Source organism: Ptychodera flava, chromosome 4 (assembly GCF_041260155.1).
Source record: "Ptychodera flava strain L36383 chromosome 4, AS_Pfla_20210202, whole genome shotgun sequence".
NCBI lineage: Eukaryota > Metazoa > Hemichordata > Enteropneusta > Ptychoderidae > Ptychodera > Ptychodera flava.
The window spans coordinates 44769218-44793589 of NC_091931.1; the positions used below are offsets into that span (position 1 = coordinate 44769218).

The window sequence follows — 24372 nt, forward strand, 5'->3', positions numbered from 1 at the left end:
TGAACTCTTGACCCATTTTCAGTGTCTGCAGCAGGTATATTTTTACAAGTCATAGTGTTCGCCTTGCATGTGAATATATGCAATGATGATGAAAATTCAAATACACTCAGAATAGACACCGTCAGGAACATTCGGTGTTTTAAGCCATCGATCGTGATTTTTCCGTTTGTTTTTTAATTTCTGTTGACCGACGGGATGCGAAAACTCTAATTCCTTTGACAGAATTAAGATGAAACAATAATAAGAGTGAAAGAAGGGGAAAAATGGACTCTTCTTTTCAATCATTTCCTTCCTATATTTCCAAGCCGAAATTCCTAACTCCTATCCCTGAAATAATTTGCCGCCCCTCTTAGAAAGTAATCTTTGACCTCATTTCCATGAGCACACACACCCTTGACGCCACTTATTGCTGATACCACTTGTAAATATAATGTAATTTTTGTGACATCTTCAACGATTGTTAACATTTCACTGACAATAGCGATCAAATATTGCACTTCATAAAAATTGAGTGATGAACAATTTATATATAAGCCGTCAATATATATCCTTGGTTTTGTAAGAAATGCAGCAAGTATGAAAAAAATCAACATTAAATATCAAATACGAAGTATTCAGCACATATAACACCCTAAACAACCCTGGTTCGTGAGTAACTGTGCAAAAACGCATCAATTGATATGAAGATACCTTAAAACAATAATAAATTTGCACACCAAACACAACAATGAAAAAAATACAGAGACTAAAATTAAAAACAAATGTAAGATCATAAATTGAAATAAAAGAAACACCAAGACTGCTTATATCAATTTACAAGAGTCAAATCAACACTGTCTCAGCTGATCTACGTAGATGCTTCAACAACGGCATCTTCAAATAAAATAACAAATATAAAATATTCTCTAACATGAAATTTCTCCATAACTTGGTACACAAAGAGTCACTTTTACTCATCGTGACTATACACAGTTCCCTTTAAATCTCTTAAAACTCAGCTTCTTGATAAACAAAAAATTGTACCGAGACAATGTTCTCTTTTTTCAAGTACTGCTTACAAAGACAATACGTCTTGCTCAAATACGTGTTGCACCAAATAATTAAATATTAACGTAAATTATTAAATCATTAAAATACCGTTGCATGAATAAGTTTTCAATATATTGTTTTTAGTTAGATCACGATCGGATTTGATCGGGAGTTTGTCCTTGATGCTTGGACCTTCGATACGATACTCACAGATATCTTCTTCCGATGATGTGCACTCCTCGCCGCGTCTGATCGGTCTTCGTTGCGCTGTTTTACGCTGATTGTTTATCTCATTTCGTGGCCACGTCGTCGGTGTTCTAAGTCGTTCCTTTCAGTCGATGATATTCGAACCTCGTCTGTCCTTGAGTTGACTGTTGAGCCTTGGATGTCCGTAATTTTACACAGAAACAGTTCGTATCGGAGTCTTTACTCTTGCATTCGAATTCCAAGCACCTTGACGTAGTATTGGGATCTTTGGTCATCGTTATTGTGGTTGGTTGCCTGTTCTTCGTATCGACGTGCAGTTTACTTTGTACATGTCAGCTTCTCCAATCGCGAATTATAATTTCGTTTAGTTCCTGGTAGGATTTGCTGCCATCAACCACATTTCTACCTTTGTTCTGGGCAGCATCCATCTTGCTGCACGTTATTCCGCTCGGTGTTCAAGGCATGGCTCAGGCGTCAGATTGTCTTGCCGGGAAATTTACTTTAAGTTACTAGATTACAATTTCAATGGAAAAAAGCTATGACACCTTCATAATGCTCTTACAGACTAGAACAAACTCGATCCCTGGGATCGAGTCTCCTACCTGTAACTTCTCCAACTTAAAGATCTTGCCCTGTATACCCGTATTCTCCACCATGAAATACTATTCACTGTATCTCTTCGAGGAATAGCTATGCAAGAGGACGTCGGGATACAGAAACAGTGTAGACACTCTAAGTCTTCACAGATAACACCGTTTATCTCTAATACAAAGATGTTACATACTGTCAGTTGTCCGTTCTCTTGTCTGCTGTCAACCTGCTCCCCTCTACCTTCTGCCCTTATGTTCGTACAGACACCTCCTATAAATAATTTGTTTAGTGGTAATTTGCATAAAGTTATCATCTTATCATTAGTATCCCTCCTTAGTGAATGCGTATTTATCGCAAAGGCTCATATCAATGGCCAAGACCAAAAACACCAGAACAATTATTTACTTTTTATATTTCTCACCGATGTATATCGTACATCTTTCACAATTCTTAAACTGATCATTGGGCTTTATGCAGAATTGATGCCAAAGTGAATAACATCTGTAACAACTGCAAAAATAATAGTGCATTAAAAACAACGATTTCAAGAGCGTGGCTTAAACTTTATGAGCCTGAAACAAACGCTTGGAGGTGCTAATTTTCGTCTGCAATAATTAGAGGGGTAATTAAATATCAAATGGAATGGCAAAACGTCCACTTCAGCATTAAGTATGTGGCCTAGGAACTGTAGCATCCTGAAAAAGGGGGTGGGGCGGCTAGCTCTGTGAACTTACCAAACTAGATCTGTGTTATCATAGATCTTTACTTCACGATCACATTGGAATTTCGATTTATCAAAACAGAATTTATAAGCACTAAGAATAAGAAAAGGTTCTATATTCCGTAAATATAAATATGCTTACTATAATACACTCGTTGCGTATGCGCTATCGTAAAACCATTCAGAAAAAATACTTAGTAAAAGAAGTGCTAAGTTTGTTAGATTCTTCAGTTCATCACTTTCCATTTATTCCCACAAGACTCACTCCTTTATTTTTTAATACTCATATACCTATTCTCTCATTTCCTTATATGAATCTAAAGCCGTAGCTTTTTCACTATCGATCAAATGCTCCTCCTCCATTGGGTTCTGTGCACTTTGTATCAAGTAGGGTTCTATGATGAGAAAGGCTAGTCCAGGAACAGCCATCGTCGTACCATACCAGTAGAAGGAGTTGTCATAGTTACCAGAGATATCATACATCAAACCTGTAAATTAGAAGTATCTCGATAAAGTCAGATCTCGTTGTATTGTCACCGCTATTTCTGAATCATTGATACAATCATGTAAATTGTATTTTTACATTTCTATAATTCTAAAATAATTGATTTGACAAAACAAAATAATATCACACATAGATGAGTGCATAGAAGTGATACAATAATCTTCAGATAGGAAAATAGATTCAAATAACAAAGTCATACCTGCGACATTTGGACCTATGAGACTTCCAGCACCCATCCATACAGTCAGAATACTCGCACCAGCAGTTGTTTTTTCAGCCCCAACATAATTAACAATCGTTAGAGATAGGCAGGGAAACCATAATCCACAAAATAAACCAATAAAACTTACATAAAATGCAAAAAGAATGTATGTATCAATGAATACACTCATAATAGTCGCTACACCTGTCATAAGGGCGCAAATTGCTAAAATTCTGGAACTTGTGAAAAGTGTTCTTTTTTTTGCTAAGAGTGGTATTGTCGCAATTCTCCCTGCTATGTTAAACATACCGAATATAGACACTAAAAGTGATATTTCTAGTGATGACGCCAGCTGACGAAATTCAGCTTGCATAAATATGTATGTCGGCAAACCTACAAACCCTAAGCCACTCGCTGAGAAAGTTACAATGGCAAACAATAGAAAATTTTTATACTTAACTAACAAATTACATTCAAAACTGTGTAAAATCTTACAAAAGATATCTTTACATGAAGGAGTGCTTTCCTTAAACTGATCATTTTGTACAGGATGATCCGGGTCACTTATCTGGTAAGGTATGCCAGTTCCGTCAGTCGTTGGTGATGGGTCAGTGACATTCATCGGATTCGTAAATAAGAGAGCGCACAGGCACATTTGTAATTGCATTCCCGAAATCACGAATAATGTGTTCCTCCATCCATAATTATCTATCAGAGCCTGAAACAAGGGATTCAGCATGATGATTCCAAAACAGCTTCCACTCATAGCGATCGCGTTTGCAATGACGTACCATTTATCGAAGTGCAAGGCGATTATACCTATTGATGGGCTTGTAATAAGGGTATATCCTAATCCTGTAATATGAAAGTTCTGATTACAAGACCATAATTGAAAATTGTAATCTAGTAGCTGAAAAATATCGTTGACATACGAATATTTCTAATAACGTCATCACTTGTTTTAATTTGTAAACAAACTGAAAGTTGGTTAAAGATTATCAATTACGATTCGAATAATCGAAAAAAACAAATATTTCTTTGTCACTGTTATGGACCTTCCATTGTCACGTCGCAAGCTTATGGCTGTATTTAGGAATCGATGTTTCTTTCATATAAAACGGCTTTTAAAGATTTAATTTGCAGATCTCTTGATTGAATATGTAGGACCTAAAACGTAGTTACTTACCAATAACTGCACTGAAGCTGAAATAGAGGAACGCGACGTTCCTGGCGAATGAACTGAGGAATGCACCGAGTGCGCTCAAAACCGCTCCGGTAAAGACAGTCAATCGATATCCACACTTTGATGTAGTCACATTTGATACTGGACCTGTAATTGTGAAAGGTAACATAATTAGTGAATTTTTGAGTCCTGCTATCTTTATGCAGTATCATATTACTAGCCTTTTGAGATGTTTGGGAAAGAGTGTTTCCCTCCCAGCTCTGCATTAGAAGAAGTGTTTAAGATAATAGTGTTTCAGATAATGCCACAATTTTTAACAATTCTGTGTTCATAACAAGGTATATCCTTCATCAAGAAGTCAATGTACATAATATGTTGTAAGAATCAAACATTTTTCTACAGTTTCATCAGGAGAGAAAAATTTATTGTCTGAATGTTTTGCGTGGGCATGATTACTTCCTGAAATGTAAGCTTGACGTATAGGATTTGCTAAGTATTTTCCGATTTTCAGAAGCGATCGATAAATTTGACATATGCTATTTGTTTTGAATTTTTTTATATAAAATTATTATGACTGCATTTTGAAATTATATCGTTAGTAAATGTATTTCTACCACCAAACATAGACAAAAATAGACCGCCTTTGAAACATTGTTACAAAATTGGATAAAACAACCGGATTTTAAGTGGCAATATAACCCGCACTCTTTACGAGTCCGAAGTTAGAAAATTATGTAAGTTGGTAAATTGAACAGTTGTGTCACGAACTTCAATATCTAACTACTTCACAGTGTAGAGGAGAGGTAGAACATCCGGGATAAAACCTACCTAATATTGACTGCACTGCAAATAGTAAGGACAAAAGCCATGATGTTTGTGCACCACTCAAGTTGAATTCTTTCTGAATAGCTACAAGTAAGGGGCCTGCAGCTTGATAAAGGCCAAATACAAACATGTTACAATAACAAGCTGCCAAGGCAACAAGCCAAGAGTAAAGATTCTCATCTCGAGCTAACATGATGTTTTCGGGCGTATAGGTCAGACTCTTTCGGAGAGATACAGAGAAACTTTGTCTGCGACACGGCGACGAATGTGCATGTATGCTACATGTTGACACGGATGTGTCATTTAACATGAAGCTCTATAAATGGAGAGTAATTACGAACCCATAGAATTATGAAGATGGTTAAATTAAGATGGAGAGTCATTGAAACAGCGCAAATTAGATTTTAGAATGATTTCCAATCAATAGAAAAATGAAATTGACAGTGATATGCTAGTCTTTCCGAACAAGAGCAGTATTATGTTTATTTATTTATTTATTCGTTTATTCCGAACTCGTGCAGCAAAGAGATGAATTTATGACAATGATATGAATTTAATACCATGTACATTCGCACTAACTGGAGATTTCAGTTAAAAAATTATAAAATTTAGTTACAGGACAAGAAAAATCAAAAACAAATGCTTATAGATTTAATACTTAAAACTCGAAGCAGAAACATTTAAAATTTGTAGACATTGATAAAATTTATGTATAGCCTTTTAATGCGATTTCAAGGTGAGTTGCTGATAAGTTTACCTCTATCACCAGGTTTATGTAATATTCTTCTCTGCCTAGTTGATCGCCCGGGAAAGTGTAAATTGAAAATCGGATGGCAATCAAGAAGGGCATTAATTTACTTGTATAAAAACAAAATATGTGCGCCTTTTAGACAGCGTCAGTAAATTAAATTTGACACACACTTCATCATATGAATAGTTACAAATCATACTTTTACAACATAACAATAATATTAAACAAAAGTGCGCTGAACAGCTTCTAGCTTGTCTGATTACACTTTGTCAATACTGTTCCAAACCACTGAGGCATATTCAAGTTCAGTTCTGAAGAAAGATTTGTAAACTTAGGGGAGGGCTCCTACCAAAAACCTTACCAACACCATTTTAGTATGCCAAGTAGTATTTGAGCATCACTGATAATGGAAAAACATATGTTATAAAAGTTAATTTGCTGTCCAGTGTCACGCCTAGATCACTTTAACTATAAACTGTCCCCAAATTATGTGCAAGGCCGTGTCAATCGGCAATCTTTTAAAAGAAAACCAATTACTACGCACTTGTTAGTGATAGCATACAAAGATGAAAGCCAATGGGAAAAGAAGTCACAGCCTTAGCAGAGTAAGAGAGATACACCGGAGTCTCCGTGCAACCAGGTGACACATTGTGACTCAGCATGCTCCAAACGCAGATCCTACAATAAATTTTGAATAGACAAGTTAAATCAGTTGGTGATAGCATAGAAAGATGAAAACCAATGAGAAAACTTAGAAGTCACAGCCTTAGCAGAGTAAGAGAGATACACCGGAGTCTCCGTGCAACCAGGTGACACATTGTGACTCAGCATGCTCGAAATGCAGATCCTGCAAAAGATTTGGATTAGACAAGTTAAATCAGTTAGTGATAGCATAGAAAGATGAAAACCAATGAGAAATAATCGCAATCATACCAATCCATAATCCAATAACACAAGGTCAAAATTTGTAAGACAATAGTTGTAAACATAGACACAAAACAGCACAGAACAGACAGTAAATAGACGGTACAAACAAAGTCAAATTCATGAAAGAAAGATATATGGACCTCTGGCCAAAAGACCAAGAAGTGATGTCAGGTGTTTCGAAAATAGTAAGCGCATCCTGCCCCACATGTGGCACCCGCCATATATCAATCTGTAAGTCAGATAGGTAGTGGTCACTAACTAAGGCCCAATGTCACCGATGCCATCAGTGATCATTTGTCGAAGAGAGATATTGTATTTATCTACCAGCTTGCGATACCTGCCAAAAAAGCGTTTGAATGTAGAGACAAGTCTTGCTCTGGTGTAACCTTGATTTAACAGTTTGAAAGAGAGATGGCCATGTCTCTCACAAAATCACCATATGAACTGCATGCTCTTGCATATCGTATAAGCTGGGAAATGTATACCCCATAAGCAGTGAGAGTGGAATATTAAAGAAAACTTAGAAGTCACAGCCTTAGCAGAGTAAGAGAGATGCATCAGAGTCTCCGTGCAACCAGGTGTCACATTGTGACTCAGCATGCTCGAAATGCAGATCCTGCATAAAATTTTGATCAGACAAGTTAAATCAGTTGGTGATTGCATAAAAAGATAAAAACCAATGAAAAAATTTTGAAGTCTCAGCCTCAGCAGAGTAAGAGAGATGCACAGGAGTGACAGGTGACACATGAATTAATTTATTAAAGCTAATACATCAGAACACACTGACAATAAAGACAAACATATTTAGCTGCCTACCTCCACAAGGTACTGAGGATTTTATGTGGGCCTGAATGTGTCTTTTTACTCTCCACTTGTATTTCGTAGGACTAAACATCTTCACTGGGCAAAGCTTGCAGGACATATCTGCTTCTCTGCAGTCTATAATGCTTCGAGCATCTTTTACAGTTGTTACTGAAGCATGCATCCTATGAAGAGAAAAGTGATAATATAGAACAAGGCTAAACACCTTAATGCTTTTAAATAAGTAGACTTTGATGTGTTTCAAGAAATCTCTTTGACTCTTTTGACACAACTGTGAAACAACTGGTGAATGTAAAAGATATGCTAACAATTATTGCTCTCAACGATGGTAGAAAAGCTAGTCTTTACCTCTGTGTATTACACCCCTAAAGTGATCAGTCTAACACAGGCATTTTTTACTTACTTATGCTCCTTCAAAGGAGTGTTTTTAAATTGGAAAAGTCAAACCTTTATTGGTTTCAATACGGATAAGAAATGTGGCTAAGAGATTTGCTATTGATATTGGATGGTCCTACTTAAATTGTACATCACAAATGTCCCATGGACCAGGTAATGTATTACCTTGAATGGAAATGATTATTGGACCAGTTTAATGTCATATTAGCAGTGCCATGAATACAAAAGCAAGCACAGTAGTTTGGCACACGCCCTGTACGGCTTTACATCATAACAATCACACAACAAAGTGCTGAATCTTTGAATTCTAGCTCTACCAGTCGAGATCGATCATGATGACTGATGTATGTAGATCTGGTTTCTTCTGACCTCTGAATTTTAAAACCGCCTGCATGCTAACACCATGCACCAGAGATATATGAGAAATCGTATCCTTGCGTTGTGTTACAAGCCTACGATCAAGAATCGAACAGACCACTCTACTTGTACTGACTTGCTTAGAAATGGCACAAATGAAAACGTGCTTTGTTATATTTTGATCACAAGAGCTAAGACGAGGCACGCCCTGTGAACACACTTGCGCGGACTTTCCACTCTGACCTTTGACATCGAAAACATAACCAAATATTGGTGTGTCGTAGCCAACAACCATATGACATATTTTGCAACCAGATGACAGGACTCCCTAACGCGCGTACTCCCTCTATCCGATTTTTTACAAAAAACGCCAAAAATGGTACAGGAAGTTGCCCATGTAATTTGAATCATAGGAAAAAGCTCCAGGCTTTGAGCTTGCATCACGTGATATGGAAGGGACCATCAACATCAAGTACGCTTCCCTGGCCATTTGAAATTGAACCAAAAAAGGAAACGAAATCACAACTCTTGTTTACACATACATGTATACATTGTAACGTGTACGAGTCAAGAAATGTATCAGTGTAAGCTTTTCAACGTAATCAACAAGGTCAGCCATGAAGCGTTAAAAACCAACAGTAATCTTCTGACAAATGCGTCCGGTGCACGCACAAAGAAATATGAGTGAAAAAATCGTAATAAGTGAAGCAGTTTTACAAATTTTCTTTGCTAAGCTTATTATGTTGGAGTTATTTTAGTCTTTGCAGTTTACTTAAATATTACTCTTTTGTGTCTCACTTTTCTTTTGAATATCTTGATATACTATGCGGTATACGATTAAAGAACTGTATACAATTTCACCCAGTGAATGCCAAATGACTCAAATTCTTTTCTAAAATGTCACACAATATTGGCGACCAATCAAAGTGAACTGATAAACATTTATTTCATTGTATAATTCACCCCAGCTTTAACGTCATCAAACTCTTTAAACATTAAATTTTAAGCACCTCGTGAGTCACAATTTCTTGACCAAAGATAACCTCTTTCTTCAGAATGTAGCTCACACTTAAAGTAACACATATGTGACTACTGTGATTTTACAACTGATACGCATAAAATACACTACCCTTATTTCCAGTTGAGAATGCATAATGAAATTCATCTAAATGTTATCTCACTTAAATAATTTACATGAGACGTCGTTTCACAATGTACTACACCTATCAGTACTTGTTATTAAGTTGCGGCACACCTCTACTATCTATCGTGGAGGTAAACACCAGGCGTGTAATAGTTGTGTTTAACATTAAGCTTTCACTGTAATTGTGTAGATAAAACAATGAAACTATTTTGCCGGTTGGAACTTATTATTCTAATTTTATGCACTTGCACGTAAGTCTTTCTTCCCCCATATAGCTTGTGGCGTACAGTATGCATTGTGTGTTACCTCTTTTTCCATGAATTATGGTTTCGCAAGACACCAGAAGAAATAGCAAGGCAAAATAAGAATACATCTTGACTCTGACTCAACTGCCTAAATGTGACAGTACCATACCGTTCCCAGTATCTGAAGTGTACCATACAGTATACTCCTTGTTGAGTGTTTTATTATGGCTCGGTATACAGTCTCCGACATTCGCCAGTGAGTCATGCTACAGTGGCAACATTTTGGAACAACTTCTCAAACCAAATATTAAGATCGATTTCGTCCGTCATTCTTATTTTGAAATATAAGCGTTACATTGGCCCAAGGTATAACTAAGGACCAGGGTTACAACCCTTCACAAAATTGTATTAGAGATCAAACAAAGACAACTCTACATTGTAATTTTGCAGAAACTTGGCAACAACAAACACTGTAAATACGCAAAGACATACAATTTAAAAGGTCGGAATAATAATCGATCGAATTATAACGTAAACTTCATACTAAAGTGTATTTTCCTCAATATTTTATTCATCTTTGAATGTGCTTTCGCGTAGCATCTCTTTTACCTTTTCTTGTAGTAGTGGTAACATAGTAGTTGTTGTAACTTTAATACATCCCGTTTCTTTGAATCTAAACTATAATAATTTCAATTTCTGTTCTTGTCTTTTCCATTTGATGAAGGACTTGTTAATAGATATGCTAAGTGCTAGGCAACAAAGGGGTATAATCACACCCCATCCAATCCCGCCCCATTCCTTCAATGACGGATTCCTCACTTGATGTATTCGGTGACGGGCACGACCTACGAAGTCTTCTTAAAGGAGAATGCACTCTTGCATCCCTTCTGAAATTGTTTGTATTTTAGAGTGTATATCTATGGATTAACGCACATGTTCAAGAACAGAATCACAGTGCTAATCTCTCACGCGATCATTTACTGAAAATCTGCCAGTCAGATTGAAGTCAAGGTAAACTATTTGATTTGGGCCCCAGCAAATAGCGTAACTTAACGAAACGAGGCACAAAGTCTTGATTACGTTTTTTCTTGCGCGAACCATGGCACTCTTCGAGTTGGCCGATTGCTGGATAGCTTGTTTCCGGAGAGCTACTGCTATGCTGACATAAGCAAAGCATAGAATTAAAAGTGGCAGTAGATATTGTACAAGGAAAACTATGACCCCTACAACGATCTGAAGCGACCCGCTCGGGTAATTGATACTGCAGAAAGCCGTAGATCAAGAAGCCATATGACTGGTAAACATGACCAAGGACCAACCAATACGCATGCAATTTTAACCCGTTTGATGGTAAAGTGATTGTAATGGCATATAGGATGTACAATGGCAAAATATCTTTCTAGTGTGACAGCAACCAGATTGAAAGTGGATGCCACGTAAGTGGCCCAAAAGAAATGGTTGGAAAGCCATAGTTTACAAACTATCTGACCGACTATTCCCGGTGGAATGTGCAAACCTTTCGTCCCGAAAACACGGGCAAGGAGGAACGCTGGGCTAGTAAAGTCGATGATTTATTGATTCAAAATTAACATATTAGTACGTGTGCGCAGTTCCTGAACTCGCAGTATAACATAGCATACAAGAAAATTCCCAACGATACCAAGGGTACTGATAATCGTAGCAAATATTTTTGAACTATCTCCTGATGATACGTTATCAGAAGTTAAATTTTCCTCGACATCCGATTCTCCCGTCACAATCTTCGTCAAGCCAACATAGAAAGTGCTCAACGGTAGCATAATGACAGACGCCTCGCTTGATGGAATAATTTGATTTGTCAATTGATGTTGTCGTCGCACAGCTGAATTTTTGTTCAATATTTCGTTGTCAAGCGCTTTGCTTTGTAATTATATCTATTACCATTTACCTCCTTAGGCGGAATTTGGTTCGTAGCTTTAGTTGGACATCCGTATTTTCAGTCGTCATCCACTGTGCAAAGTTTTACTTTTGTATTATTTTACAATGAGAATGTGAACATTTAGAAAATAAAGGATGGTGATCCCATCTTTTCCTGTAATATTTGATTATTCTCATATGCCAGAATTCAAAATCCCTTATCACTTTTCAAGTCTCCTGGTGTTTGGTCTGATCTTGTGTACAAGATCATGAGCGTCATTCTTCTTCAACTGTTATATACATATGAGCCAGAGCTATCACTCTCACTGCTCAGGTATGCAGAGACAGTGACACTGCAGTAGCAGGGCAGTACATGATAGTGACACTGCCCATAGGCTGTAGCTGTATTAACTTCGATAATTTTGACCATATTTTTGTTCAGTTTATACAGCTGTCTACTCCCTGCAGCATGTTGAACAGTCCAGTATTCAGCTTGCCAACACAGCCTGAGTATGTGTTTGTACCATGCACTGTATGTGTTTGTACCATGCACTGTCAGTCTGGACTCGCCATCACCTAATACTGTGTCAAGGCGTCCATGGTGGGGATTAAGCGACCGCTTCATACCTTAAACAGTACTCCTTCAGAAAGTGAGCTTTTTAACAATTGTCACCTTCTAAGTAGTCGTCTTTTGTGACAACATTTGCATAAAAGTTTACCCAACTATGACATTGCATTTGATTTTGTATTTCTGAAGAAGATAGAAGACGCGCTACTTAGACATCAAGACTGACATACACAGCGCCATGGTTTGAAAACAAAGTAGACACCTTGATTCAACTCCGTTTTTAAGAGGCTAATTTTAAGAGGCTTCTTTTTATGACGACATGAATCGACGAAGCCAGTTTGCCCATGTCCAGCATGACCGTATCGTACATGTACTCGCTGACAAGCAGCAGGTGCTACCCTAAATGTCTGTAATTGTGTGTTCATAGTCGCTACACAACATTTGTCTTGGCATTAATGAATTCTATTCGGAAAGACAAATAAATAATTTTGTCAAAGATTGATTACTTGGGAACACTTGAGTCTAGCAAGTGCAGGAACGGCCGCAGAATACACCGCAAGCCATTTTGCAAATACTACTACTACTTGTACTCTCTGTCGTACTATTTATTGAAACATTTCGATAATTTTCCGTTTCCCTATTACCATTTTCCCCTCATGAAAATATTCTCTGCATTAGTACTTATCCAGGGGGATGAATAGCTGTTTTTTACTCTTTAGTGTTGATCTAACGAGACATTGGAATTTCGGTTTTATCAAAACAGAATACATAAAGACTGAGAATAAGAAATGGTTCCTTAATCCGTAATCATCAAGGGATGCATTGCCGTCACTCAGGCCGTGAGTGCCAATCTATACACCACCAGTTTGCAACAGGAACATTCCAAGCTAGGCTGTATGGGCGCTCCGTTTATCACGGATCTTAACTCCACCCGAGCGACTAAACTTGGGCTGCGAGCATTACCATCACCGACGTTTCTAATCAAGCAACCTAATCGTCCACATACTTCCATGGGGTCTCTCCCTCCAGTCTACTCAACTTTCCTCCACTCAGGCTATTCATTCCCTGTACCCCATTCAAAAATGGTCTCCACTGGCGTGATGGAGCCACTTTCACTTTCTGCTCCCTTCAAGGATTGCAAGCCAAGTTTGCAACCAAAATTTTGCTTCAGAAGCAGACTGGTAGAGACCCCTCGGCCAATTCTAGAGTGTTGGTTTTTTGTTTACCTAGTATTTTAATTTCGTGTTTATGTTTTGTTTTCTCCCGGTCGATTGGCACATTTACCATGTGTTAATTGTTGTTTATTTTACGCTATCATTAGGCTGCGTTCAAAAACACTTCTGGAGGGGGTAGGGCAGGAGAATCTTAAAAATATTAAAAAAAATTGAGTACCCCCTAGCACATCCAAAAAAGTTTCAAAACCACCCCTTCTCAATATGGAAAATTTTGAAGTCCCTTCCTGTCAAACCTACCGACATTGTGTTCCCAACGGATATGAAAATGGTTCAAATTCCAAGGTATGTCTTTGACACCCCGCAAACGTTTGCTAGAAGCCTGTTAACACCGCAAATTAACAATTTTCCCCTACAAAACAAGCTATATCTGTACATTTATATATGTTTTATAATTTATGTAAGTATACTTTGCTTGAAGTAGGAGGTAAAAAGTACATGTGTGTGCAAGACATTTGATTTTCGGATTCCATCAAAACTGTTGATTCAATATACGTAGTAGTCTATGAGAAACTATTAACATTTTCAAATATAAACTAGCAACGTCTCTGCATTTATAGACCTTCGATGACTAATATAAATACACTTGATAAGAATATGGTGGTTACAAGTGCACTTGTTTACAAGAAATATGATTTAGAAATTTCACTGACCTGTTGATTCCAATATACATTGTAGTCTATGAAGAGACTGAATATTTTTTAAAATACAAAACCAGCTAAATCTGTTTATCTATAGACGTTTGATATTGATATCATTGTCCTTAATTGGACTAGGATGGTTGCAAGTACATGTGTGTGCAAGAAAATTGATTTTAAAATGTCACTGAAAATGTACTATACATTGTAGTCTATAAGAAAACTATGAATAGGTTTTTTACGATACAAAACTAGCTAAATCTGTGTTTGACAATTGATATAAATGTTCGTGATGAGAATAGGGTGTTTGAAACAGTAGATGTGCATAAGAAATATGCTATTCAAATTTCACCCAAGTGATTATTTTAGAGGTTAAAAATGATCTATGAAAGTTCAAAGGTCAAACGAGAAATTGCATGTCAATTAAGATATTCTTGATACAGACTGTGGCACTCAGGGAGGTCAGTGTTTTTTGCTCATGAAACTTAGGAAGGGTCACTCTTTTTCTTGCAAACACTTTTGAATGGTCAGTCCTGTATGGAGGGAAGGTGGTCATGCATTTTGTCAGCAGAAGTTAATTTCATGAGGATTTGGACACACATGTCAACTTTTCTAAAATTGTTAATAAAAAGCTGAAGGTTATTCGAATTCAAAATTTCAGTTATTATTGATGACACAATATATAGTATTCTAAATATTAAGTTTTCTGTTTAGAGTTTAAAATCTTTATTGGTTTAGATGAATGAAAATTTTCATTGGTTTAGATGATAAGTTGACATCAACAAAGACCATGTACCGTAGTCAACTGAGTATTGTCCCCTGTATATGTACAGCCCTACCACAATTTTTTGAAAATAATATACATTCGTTTATAGGCCCATATCCTAGTGATGTAGAGCAAGCACTTCAAATATAAAATGAATGATTGCATGATCAGAGTACCAGTCCCTTATTTTGGCAAAGGCTTAGGGAAAGGATGGCTTTTTTGCCATTATCTCTACTTAGTATAGATCTAATTTTACAGACGTATGAAATGTAAAGTGGTATAAACACCGTACTCTACATGTCCTTTTCTCCTTTCTCACTGTAGGGGACTATACTCGGTCGAGTACGGGATTGTCTATGGTAGGATTTTGGCTCATAGGTTATCATCTCACAAATTAATATTCAATGGCTGTTTGACCAGAAGCTTCCAGTTGTTATTGATGACACTATGCACTATTCTAAATAGTTTTTATGATGTCAAAGTCCCCAAAAATACAAACGTACATCATCTCCCAAATTGTTATTGAAAGGTTAAGTTGAAAGTTTAGTTATTATAGAGGACAGTTTTGAATAATAACAGTGTTTAACACAGGGGTTTGGTAAGTAGAAATCATGACAACCTAAATCTTTTGCCTCCGAATGGCTGCTTGGAGCATCAATCAATTGTTCTAAACTCTGATTTCCGCTGTTTTAATGATTAATTAATTAATTTCAATGATTAATGGTTCACCGTATTTGTCATATTATTGATAAGTAATTACTCTCTATTTATAGAGCTTCATGTTTAATGACTCAGGCGTGTCAATACGTAGCATACGTGCACCTTCGTCGCTGTGTCGTAGACAAAGTTTCTCTGTATCTCTCAGAATCTCTCAGAAAGAGTCTGACCTATACGCCCGAAAACATCATGTTAGCTCGAGATGAGGATCTTTGATCTTGGTTTATTGCCTTGACAACTTGTTCTTGTAACATGTTTGTATTTGGGCTTTATCAAGCTGCAGGCCCCTTACTTGTAGCTATTCAGAAAGAATCCAACTTGAGTGGTGCACAAACATCGTGGCTTTTGTCCTTACTATTTGCAGTGCAGACGTTATTAGGTAAGTTTTATCCGAGGTGTGCTACCTCTCGTCTACACTGTGAAGTAGTGGGATATTGAAGTTCGTGACATAACTGTTCATACACCACATCCTCCACATGCTGTAGATTGTCTCTGCTATAATGAGTATGAAAGAAATGACGCCCCCAGTCCTATTGTGGCGCTTAAACGGTGGAATGATTAAAAATATATAAGTACTGGCAGTCTCAAATATTGAATCATCTGGGCAACAGGACTCGAGCGCAATTTTACTCGTATCAATCAGACGATAACTCTAACACAATTCAACACACTTCTAAGTCAGCTGTGCCAATATGGCCTCTTATGATGATCTGCGGTACTCTGACGTCTCATGATATACCCAGCGTAGCAAACTTCTCATCAACAGTGACTTAAAAATTGTTTCTAAACTACAAGACATATATGACGTAGATGCTACTTAAACTTGACAATACTGGAGGTTTAAAATATTCTATCAAAGACACGTTTTAATCTCTGAAAGTTTTGGTGTAATAATGACAAATTGGTTAAAAGTAAATAATTCCATTTAGTCACACATTTTTTTATTTAAATTAGTCTTTACTGTTCAAAGTTTTACTTTTGTATTTTTTTACGATGAGAATGAGAAAATTCTGAAAATCAAGCATGGTGTACACTTCTTTTTTTCTTTAATATTTAATTGTTCTCATATGCTAGAGTTCAAAAATCCCGCATAACTTTTAAAGTCTCCTGGTCTTCCATATATTGCTCTCTGGCCTGATCTTATGTACAAGTATGTTTCGCCCTCATGAGCATCATTTGACCCAAACTGTTCCAACTATCATATATATATATATATATATATATATATATATATATATATATATATATATATAATATATATATATATATATATATATATATATATATATATATATATAATATATATATATATATATATATATATGAGTCAGAGCTATCGCTGTCACTGCTCAGGTATGCAGTGAGAGCGACACTGCTCTAGCAGGGCAGTACATAATAGTGACACTGCCCGTGGGCTGTAGCTATATAAACTTTGATAATTTTGACAATATTTTTGTTCAATTTATACAAGTGCGTTCTTGTTCTACTCCCTACAGCATGTTGAACAGTCCAGCATTCGTCTTGCCAACACAGCCTGCGTATGTGTGTGTGTACCATGCACTGTCAGTCTGGACTCGCCATCACCTAACACTGTGCCGAGGCGTCCATGGTGGGGATTAAGCGACCGCTTCATACCTTGAACAGTACTCCTCCAAAACGTGAACTTTTTAACAATTGTCACCTTCTAAGTAGTCGTCTATTGTGACAACATTTGCATAACAGTTTACCCAAGTATGACATCGCATTTGGTTTTATATTTTTGAAGAAGATAGAAGACGCGCTGCTTAGGAATTGAGACTGACATACACAACGCCTTGGCTTGAAAACAAAGTAGACACCTTGATTCATCTCCGATTTTAAAAGGCTAAATAAAATGTACTTTTAATGACGACATAAATCGACAGAAGTAGCCTTAGACTGTGTTTATAAAATACGGTGAAGGGTCTGGAGGAATTCAGGGGGATTCCTAAATATTGGGGTAGAAGAGGGGGACATGAAAGTTTGCTTTACCTATAGGGGGAACCTGAAAAAGTTTTTGGTTCCCTTTTACTTTTTACATTTTCCGATTCCAAGGTTCGGTAGGTAATTCAATCAAAAGTGAATCACATTTGAATGTTAGTGATAATCAAAGAAAATCTTGAACCATATTGTCAAATTTCATGATTTTTATCTCGAGAAAATCTCAACATGTATGATTTGTCGTAAAACAAAACTTGGGCCTAGTAACGGGGCAGAAACTACAATTGTTCATCTTTTTTTTGCAATTTTTCTATACAATATCACAACTACAGTTTCTTGCTGTCTCCCTACAGCATGCTGAAACACATAATATTCAGTTTTTCGACAAAGCCTGTATATATAAATATATATTATTAGCCCTCGACTCTGCTTTCCGAAGATTTCCGAATTAAAACATGCACCCTTCGGTAGTTTCCGGATTTTCGCCGATTTTTAAGCAAAAGTAAGTTCGTGTTGCGAGGGTGGCGTGCCTGGCGAAAATGGGAGAAAGTTTGAGCTTCGGGAGGAGAGTTTGACCATTTTCACATTTTTAGGAATATATTGGTATGCCAAGAGGTAAATTCTAGGCAATCGGGTGTTTGCTTTCGTGTCAAGACTGTTTTATTCACGTCTGTAAATGAAAGTGATTATACTTGTCTGTCGGCATGACATGTACATAAGTTCCCAGTTCCTCTACAGCTTGATATTCTTCCGAAAAGGACGGATCAAAATAACTGTCAAAGCTATTGTCTGAAAGTTAGTCATTTTCGAGTTCGTCGTCAGGCTCGTCACGCAAAAAGGATGCCCTGCAGATTGACACACTCGTCCAAGTTTGTTTGTGTTGTTTCCGCATAATCTCGTGTAATTATCAATTACGCACGAAGTCTCCGAGAAGTCTGACACCTGTGAAGCTCATTTTGATAAGAAAGGCCACAGTTTATCGAGTCGATTATGACATTAAACGGCGTGCTGCGTCTCTAGTCTGTTTTTCTTACTTGTCTGGTGGATCACAGTAAACAGACATATGCCCATGTTCGCATAATAAGCCTCTTGTAGCCACTTCGCCCATGTCCAGCCCGACCGTATCATACATGTATTTGCTGACAGGCAGCAGGGGCTACCCTAAATGTCTGTAGATGTGTGTTCATCGTCCCTACACTACATTTCGTCTTGGCATTAATACATTCTATTCGCAAAGACAAATAAATAAATTTGTCAAAGATTGATTACTTAAGAACTACCTTAGTGGAGATATATAAGCCCTATATGTTTTGTGGAAGATATCACACACTGATTAACACTTCAGTCTCACAAGTGCGGGAACGATCGCAGAATACATCACAAGCCTCTGTGCAAATACTACTACTACTGCCATTATCTCTACCTAGTATAGATCTAATTTTACAGAAGTAAATGACATTATAAAATGTAGAGTGATATAAACACCTTACTCTACATGTCCTTTTCTCCTTTCTCAATGTAGGGGACTATACTCGGTCGAGTATCCGGTGTTGTCTAAGGGAGGATTTCGGCTCATAGGTTATCATCCCTCAAATAAATATTCAAAGGCTGTTTGAACAGAAGCTTATTGATGACACTATGCACTATTCTAAATAGTTTTTATGCTGTCAAAGTCCTCAAAAATACAAATGTACATACAGCGACAAGAACGTTTGACAATGACCTATTATTATATTGTCAATGGAAGAATGTTATCCAATATGTCATCATCTATGTAGTGGCGTGTACTTACAAATACTCATAAATACACTTATAAATAATTTTAAAGAGCGTGGCTTACAATGAAAGAAACAGGACAAAGAGCCTGAAACAAGGGATTGGCGACGCTACATATCGTCTGCAATAATTAGAAGGATAATTAAATATCACATAGAAAGAAGTGTAAGAACTGCAGCATATGCATCCTGAAAGGGCGGGGGTTTGGGGCTAGCTTTGTGAACTTACAAACGAGATCTTGACTTAATAATCTTAGGAGACTCTGGAATATCGATTTTATCAAAACAGAATTTATACACACTAAGAATAAGAAATGGTTTTATACTCCTTAAGTCTTATAAATACACTTACTATTATACACCCGTTACGTGAACTATCATAAAACTGAACTGAAGAAGTGCTAATATTAAAGTTTATGAGTTCCTTTCAATTTATTCCACTCCTCCATTTCTTAATACTCAGACACTTATTCTTTCATAGCTTCATATGAATTCAAAACTGTGGCTTTATTGAATTCGATTAAATGCTCCTCCTCTATTGAGTTCCGGTCACTTGGTCTCAAGAACGGTTCTATGGTGAGAAAGGCTATTCCAGAAACAGCCATACATGTACCATACCAGTAGAAGGAGTTGTCATAGTTACCAGAGATGTCGTACAAAAGACCTGTAGAAGAGAAACCTCGCGTTAAAATCAGATCTAGCTGTGTTATCATCCTTATTTCGAAATCTTTGATACTCGTAAATATCATTTTTACAATAGTGAATTTTCGTCATTGTAATATTATGGATTTGACAATACAAAATAATGTTACATAAGATATAGAAATGATACAATAACTTTAAGATAGGAGAAATGGATTGAAATAACAAAATCATACCTGCGACATTTGGACCTATGAGACTTCCAGCACCTAGCCAGACAGTCAGAATACTCATACCAGCAGTTGTTTTCTCAGCGCCAATATAATCGACAATCAAAAGTGGTACGCAGGGTAAACACAATCCACTAAATAAACCAGTAAAACTTACATACACCGCAAAAAGAACGTATGTATCAATGAATACACTTATAATAGTCGCTACTCCTGTCATAAGCAAGCTAAATCCATAAATTCTGGAACTTGTAAAAAGTACATTCTTTTTAACTAACAATGGTATTGTCGCAATTCTCCCTGTTATATTAAAGACACCAAATATGGACACTAAAAGTGATATTTCCAGTGATGACGCCAGCCGACAAAATTCCGCTTTCATGAATATGTATGTCGACAAACCTATAAACCCAAAACCAGTTCCTGAGAAAATCAAAATGGCGAAAAATAGAAAAGATTTATACTTAATTAACAAATTGCATTCCAAACTCTGTAAAATCTTACAAAAGATATCTTTACATGATGAAGTGTTTCCCTGAAACTGATCAATTTGTACAGACTCATTTATCTGGTAAGGTATGCCAGTTCCGTCAGTCGTTGGTGATGGGTCAGTGACATTCATCGGATTCGTAAATAAGAGAGCGCACAGGCACATCTGTAATTGAAGTCCCGAAATCACAAATAATGTGTTCCTCCATCCATAATTATCTATCAGAGCTTGAAACAAGGGATTCAGCATGATGATTCCAAAACAGCTTCCGCACATAACGATCGCGTTAGCAATGACGTACCATTTATCGAAGTGCAAGGCGATTATACCTATTGATGGGCTTGTAACAAGGGTATATCCTAATCCTGTAATATGAAATTTCTGATTACAATACAATAATTGAAAATAGCAATTTGACATGCGAATTTTCTGAAAACATTATATTTTTTATTTTGTCATTACTTATTTTAATTTGTAAACTTACTTAAAACCAAAAGGTTAGTTCAAGGTTATCAATTACGATTCAAATAAACGGAAAAGCAAATTTTGCGTTAATCCATTACTCTTATGGACATTCCATTGTCACGTCGCAAGCTTGTGGCCATATTAAGGATAGCGTTTAATTTTTCGGCTGTTTCTTTCAGATAAAAAGAGTTTTTTAAAGAGGTTATTTGCAGATGTCTTGATTAAATATGCAGGACCTAAAACGTAGTTACCTACCAATAACTGCACTGAAGCTAAAATAGAGGACCGCGACGTTCCTAGCGAATGAACTGAGGAATGCACCGAGTGCGCTCAAAACCGCTCCGGTGAAAACAGTCAATCGATATCCATATTTTGAAGTTGCCACATTTGATATCGGACCTGTAATTGTGAAAGATAATATGTTTGAGTCCTGGTAAGTCTTTCATGCAGTATCATATTACTAACCTTTTGGGGTGTTTTGGTAAATGGTGTTTCCCTCTAAGGTCAGTAGTAGAAGACGTCCGCTTCGTGTCAACACTGTTTACGATATCGTCACAATTTTTGATAATGCTGTGTTCATAACAAGGTATATATTTCACAAAATAGTCAATGCACATGATAATGTAATACTCAGCTATTTTTCTATATTTTTATCAAAACAGTAATGGATTTGCTAAGTATTTTCCAATTTTCAGAAGAAATGCATAAAATTGAAATGTGTTTTTTGTTTTGAAACCTTTCATATAAAAATATTACGACTACACTTGAAAACTATTGTTAGAAATAGTTTTTTTGCCATCGTACACAAGCGAACATCCGGAATAAAACCTACCTAATATTGACTGCACCGCAAATAGTAAGGACAAAAGCCATGACGTTTGTGTACCACTTAAGTTGAATTCTTTCTGAATAGCTACAAGTAAGGGACCTGCAGCTTGATAAAGCCCAAATGCAAACATGTTGCAATAACAAGCTGCCAAGGCAACAAACCAAGGGTGAAGACCCTCATCTCGAGCTAAAATGATGTTTTCGGGCATAGAGGCCAGACTCTTTCGGACAACAATAGCACAGAGTAATTTCTATACGACACAGCGACGAACAGGCGCATATATGCTAAGTGCTGACACTGATGTGTCATTAAACATGACGTTCTATAAATGGAGAGTAATTACGATTCAATAAAATGATAAAGATGGTGATCCATTAACAATAAAGCATCATGGAAACACCGCAAGTCAGACTTTAGACTGATATCCAAACAAGATAATAATAAAACACACAGTTGAGTACCAGTCTTTCCGAAACAGTTCCGTAAGGTGTATATTTATTTATTTCGAACTCGAACCACACTAATTGAAGATTTTAGTAAAAACTTATTAAATGTATTTACGGGACAAGAAAATTAAAAACAAATTTTTTTTAAAGCTAGAGGCAGAAAACATTAAAAATTTGCAAACATTGATTAAATCTATATATAGCTGTGAATGCGATTAAAATGGTGAATTTGTTGCAAATTTAACTCTATCACCATGTTCATGTAATATCCTTTTCTGTCTAGTTGATTGCCCGGGAAACTATAAATGGAAAATCGGAAGGCAATCAAGAAGGATATTAATTTACTTCTATAAAAAACAAAATATTTGCGCCTTTTAGGCAGCATTGGTAAATTAAATTTGATTCACAGATCATCATATGAATAATCAGCAAACCTTACTTTTACAACATAACACATATATTTAACGCTTAACAGCTTCTAGCTTGTCTGAGTACACTTTGTCAATGCAGATCCAAACAGCTGAGGCACATTCAAGTTTAGTTCTGACGAACGTTTTGTAACCCAGGGCAGGGCATCTACCGACAACCTTTCCCAAACCTCTTTAGAATGCCAAGTAGTCTTTAAGCTGCAGTAATAATGGAAGTAACAAGGGTTGTTAACTTGCGGGCTAGTGTCACGTCTAGATCACTGTAACTAATCTGTCCCAAAATTGTGTACGCCAATGTTATAAGCCATGTCAATCGAAAATCTTTTCGAAGATACACGACGTAGTACACACCTGGTGTAATTAACAATAAGATGCATTTTCCATTTCTCTGACCAAGTGGACAAGTAATTGATATCGTCTTGTAATATTGAAGAGTCATTTACACTACGTATTTTCTTAAACAACCGCAGATCGTCTGCAAAGCTTAATTTGCCTCACTTCAAATTGCTGAAAATGTCGTTCGAATAAAGAATGACACATACTTGCTCTAGTAGTGACCTATGCAGAACCCGCGAATTACATAAAACAGGGTCTGATCTTCAGCCATTAACATAAGTAGCTGGGATCTATCAATCAGGTAACTACCAAATACTCACTACGTTTGTGTACTAAATATTTATTATTAACTTTATCATGTGCCTTGCTCTGTGCCTTGCTTCTTGCTCTGTTTATTTGGCACCGAACTGTTTTGTCTCATTAACAGCAAGACGAGTTTCATGGAGCAAGACAGATAGATGCGTCTCACAGGATCGCTCAGGCAGAAAATCATGCTGTTTTAGAGATAAAACTTTACGTGGTTATATCGTCGTCTTGATATTAGAGATTTTGAAACAATTGATAGGAGGGACACTGGGACATAATTTCTAACGTTTGCTTTGGTACCCTTTTTGTGCAAAGGTACAAACAAAGAATTTCCTGGATGCAAAGCCTCCTTCACTGTCTGTTTTGACACGTCTTCGACACACTTCAATACGCGACTTTGTGCCTTTCATACAGGTTGAGGTAAAGGAGAAGAATCGCTTTTGGTTTTTCTTGATTTCTGCTGCCAAAGACGCAACATAATCATTCTTTCATTTTCGCGAATTTCTGGAATGAGATACGAGCCTGCTTGAAGAGTTCTACATTCTCAGTCTCAGGCATGCGTCTCTTGGCATGACTTCTACGTTCTTTCAGTTTTGATTGTTCGATTAGCTCTGCATCATATCAGGAAGCTTTATGGGAAACGGTGACGCAGTTTGATTCGCGGCACGTGGTCTTCAATAGCTGACATAATGAGATGTTCGAGAGTGTCCACAAATTCATCCATGGTACCAACTGTTAGGGAAA

At 36.8% G+C, this 24372-nt stretch overlaps 2 long non-coding RNA genes across 2 annotated transcripts; both read right to left on the bottom strand.

Moving 5' to 3' along the window:
• Positions 1–408: 408 nt before the first annotated feature.
• LOC139131917 (uncharacterized) lies at positions 409–5540 on the bottom strand. Its single transcript, XR_011552211.1, has 4 exons — positions 5267–5540; positions 4442–4585; positions 3253–4110; positions 409–3036 (listed from the first exon to the last, which is right to left on the bottom strand). It is a non-coding gene; the product is annotated as an uncharacterized lncRNA (long non-coding RNA).
• Positions 5541–20334: 14794 nt separating this feature from the next.
• LOC139131921 (uncharacterized) lies at positions 20335–22416 on the bottom strand. Its single transcript, XR_011552214.1, has 3 exons — positions 22116–22416; positions 21539–21682; positions 20335–21183 (listed from the first exon to the last, which is right to left on the bottom strand). It is a non-coding gene; the product is annotated as an uncharacterized lncRNA (long non-coding RNA).
• Between the last annotated feature and the right edge of the window lie 1956 nt (positions 22417–24372).